Below are 4,169 nucleotides of genomic sequence, written 5' to 3' on the forward strand. Positions count from 1 at the left end.
AGTGAGAGGAAGGCAAACCATAAGAGACGCTTAACAATAGGAAATAAACTGGAAGTTGCTGGAGGGGAGGGTCGGTGGGGAGAAGGGATAATTGGGTGATGGGCATTAAGGGGGGCACTTAATGTAATAAGCACTGGGTATTGTATGCAACTGATAAATCACTGAATTTGACCCCTGAAATTAACAATACAATATATGTTCATCGAATTTAAGTAAGAAAATTTTAAAAATGAAAGTTAAAAAATAAAATGCTGAGATTCTTGTAAAGTCGAGAAGTTTCCCAGTTTGGTGTTTTGTATTACCTAAAGCAAATTAGATCTCTACTTAGAACAAAGGCTGCCTTGTTGGGAAAGGAGTGTGCCAGTTAACATGTTTTCTGATAAGTTTTCTTTGCTCCTCTTGATGTCTTTGCGGTTGAACTCATCATTACTGGGGTGCCCTTTTGTTTTTCCTGGGCTACTTCACCCATCCAGTCATTTATGATAGTTGCTAATTGCTTCACTTAGCAAAGTCAGCACTTCTTGTTTCCAGATGCACTGTGCTGTGTTGGCAGAGTTTAACTGAGTCTTTCCTCAACAGTTCCAGGAAAATTATATCTTTACTTTGTAGCCTTCATTAACCCTGAGCAGAAACAGAAATAGACATGCCCAAATGCTGAACCAAATATCTTTGTGAAAATCATGAAAAACAGTGTCACTTTTCCCTTCACGGGGCCCTCTGATAAGGCCTTTCTGAACCACAGTTCATTAGATATCAGAGGATATGGTTGCCCCCCAGCCAGGCTAACCCAGGAAGTGTAGGAGAGCCAACAGCAAGGGTGGAACCAGAGAGCTGGAGAAGAGGGTGATCTAGTTCATGACAAATGAAATCTCAGAGACAGGACTAGACGGTAAAGTCAGCAAAGTTGTTCAGGGCCCCATTTACCATCTGGGGGGCCCTGGACACTTTTATCTTCAGGTCCTCCCTTCCTCCATTAAATAATAAGAAAAACTGTGTTTTATGACTGTTGGTATAAAGATGGAAATAATCCAGACTGGATTCATTATTATAGGTTAACTAGAATTAGAGCTATTGTTGTCATTGTTGTTATTTTAAAAGAAATTAAAATTCAAAAAGTTTGTAAGTCTGATGCCTTCCCACTCCCACTGCCTGTCCTGACTACTGACATCATCAGAACCCATCTGCCAGCTACAGAGTGAAGCAGGATGTGACAAACCAATGGCCTTCCAGTGTCTACTTCCTCCTTGCTCCTATGGGAGCTGGGTTTGGCTGCCACTTCTCTGACACTTCCCCTACTGAGGTCATCAGTGACCTTCCAGGTCACCAATACTCATGGATAATGGTCAATCCTTATACTTCAGACCTTTCTGGGGTATTTGACACCATGCTCCATTTAACTGGTTTTTATTGAGTGCTCACATGTTTTAGGCTGTGTCCCAGATTTGGGAGGCATACTTAACTAAACAGACAAGATTCTACCCCTCATAGGGATTTTTGCCCAGGAAGGAACCCAGATAAATAAACACCAAGTGCAATATGTTTTGGGGGTACTATAGAAGCACAAGGGCCCCAAACTTGAATTTGGGAAGTTGAGAAATGCTTCCTAAGCCTTAAAGATGAATAGAAGTTCTCCTGTGAGAGGGAAAGGAGAGTGCCCTAGGTAGAAAGAACAAATGCAGTCAGGCTTGGTGACAAGAGGACCAAATTCACACTCTGGTAATAGAAAGTGGCCCCGTACGGCTGAGGCCTAGAGTGTATGGGTGAGAAGGGGAGTTTGCACTGAGTGTCTCATGAGCATATTGACACCTTAAGAAGATATCTCTGGGATCTGTGTGGAGAATGAATTGTAATGGTATCACTTAGCCTAAAGAGATACTGAGCCCTGGGAGGCTGTGGATGAAAAGCCTGTGGATGGGACCCAGGTAAGAGATGATAGTGCTCTGAACCAGGGAAGCAATGCCGGGCAAGGAGAGAAGTGAACAGACCAAAAATATTACATTAACAGGAGTTGGTGACAGCCTGGATTTGGGGATACAGGGCATCTGTCTGAATTCCTGCTAATAGAAAACACAATCTTCTATCCTCATTAAGCAGAAAAGCGTTTGTTATGAGATATTAGGAGGGAACATGAACATTGGGAAGGCCAGAAAGCCCAGTTTGGAAAGGCTCACAGATCAAGAGCCACACCCACTGTACTACAGTATGGTTAGAGCAGAATCACGGTGACTGTCATTCGATCCTGTGAGACTAGGATCCGCACACTGGAAGCTCTACCCCAGAAACCCCAGAAGAACTGGATGCCCCCATATTTAAGATTGCCACCAGAGGATACTTTCCGTAGCTCAGCAGCAACCATGATGCTCACTTCTGTCTCCTATTCTTATGAAGGTACAAACTACTGATGCCCTTCAACAGATGAATGGATAAAGAAGATGTGGTCCATATATGCACAATGGAATATAACTATCAGTAATGGAGTGCCTACTCTGCAAATAGGTACTGTGCAAGTAGGTACTGTGCTAGTTACATCATAGACATGATTATAGCATAACATTGCCTCAGCAGCCTTACCAGAATACAAAAACTAGGGGGCATAATTATAATCTTAATAACCAGAAACAACATATGTTGAGCTTTTACTAAAAACTGGGGAGTTTTCTGGGTGCTTTACATGTATGCAGTAACGTAGTATCTTCCCATTTTACAGGTGAAGGAATAGGTTCCAAGAGAGGAAGGGACTTGCCCATCACCACACAGACGGAAGATGGGCAAGATGGAATCTGGATCAGAAGCCAGATCTGGTTGACCACAGAGCTCACCCTTCCTGCTAGACCACAGTCTACTCACCCTCCCTGAAATTTCTCTAGATGAGACAATGTAGCTGGGGAATTTACACTTTCAGAGGAACAAAACTTTGGGAACTGACATTTTCAGGAACTGAAAAGAAGACTATCACTCAGCCCAAATAAGCAAAGTTTGCAAGAAATCTAACCCTGAGACAATAATTTTAAGGAACAAGAAGACATGAGTCACAGTCCAAAATAGCAAGAATAAAGCATGGGATTCTGCTTACACCAAAACTGATGCAGCAACTAGTTTCAACTGTAGCAGATGTGGGAGGGAGAAGTCCTGCTGTAAGCTGAGAAGTCTGGGGAAAAATGAACCATCCTAGACATAATAAAATGACTATTTTATACTGGATGCCTAAAAGGCAGAGATGTATGTGTCTAGTTGATAAGTTCTTATCATATTCTACCCTTAGAAAAATTAATCAGTAATTTATACCAATGTTGGACTCATTCTTAGAACATTAAAAATTGACCTTTTCTTATGTTTTACCTTATTATATTACAAAATAATCCACTGAAGTCTTCCAAGTTAAGATTATATATTATCTCAAAGCATTCCCACTATCTACAATTATAGTAAGAAAACAGAGTTGTTTTATCAGCTCTTCAAGCTATAACAAAACTGAACTTGATAGATTCCTTCCCCCATGATTATTTGCAATCATTACAATAGCTAATTTTTCCCAAGGGCTTATTGTTTCCCAGGATCTGAGCTAAGGACCTCTTGTTATTTCATTTAATTCATATAATGACCATAAGAAAAAAAAAAAGTATTCTTATCTTCCTTTTACAGAAAAAAAAAACTATGATTAGAGAGGTTAAAATTTTACACAATATCATTCAGCTACCCTCTAGGGCTATTGAGATTCAAATCCAAGATTAATCAGTGTATTTTGGTTTGAAAGAATTATCCAGCCAGCCAGTGCCCTTTCTCTGTGGACCTAAACCTTTAAATTCCAAGTGGTTGAAATCAGACTGAAAAAATGTGACCCGATGTCTTTCTGAGTCCTCAGCAAGAAGAATTAAGAGTCTTCTAAAAGTTAACGTCTTAATAAACTGCTCCAAAGATCTGTGTCTGTAGGAGGAACGGAGACCTCAGTCTTCATCACTGTGGCTTACAGGTAAGTTGCTTCCCTGTCACACTGTGAAAGCCATCACAAGGAGTCAAAACAACATATTAAAAAATGAATGCCTTTCCAAAAACAGAGTTAGAAGTCATGCTCACAGTATGGATTACAAATAAGCTGCAGCACTCAGTGACCCTGGCCTGACCTAGCCACCAAAGATCATTCTGGACTTGCTAGGAACCAAGAAATGAAC

At 40.8% G+C, this 4,169-nt stretch overlaps 1 long non-coding RNA gene across 1 annotated transcript in view; it reads left to right on the top strand.

The window, feature by feature from the left end:
• The window catches only part of LOC309868175, an 18,278-nt gene extending 15,062 nt beyond the window's left edge, over window positions 1–3,216 (top strand). The window contains exon 2 of the long non-coding RNA XR_014313548.1: window positions 2,708–3,216. This is a non-coding gene — a long non-coding RNA (uncharacterized lncRNA). The remainder of the gene's footprint in view (window positions 1–2,707) is intronic.
• The last annotated feature ends 953 nt before the right edge of the window (window positions 3,217–4,169 follow it).

This window comes from Mustela nivalis (assembly GCF_964662115.1).
Source record: "Mustela nivalis genome assembly, chromosome: 6".
Classification (NCBI taxonomy): Eukaryota; Metazoa; Chordata; class Mammalia; order Carnivora; family Mustelidae; genus Mustela; species Mustela nivalis.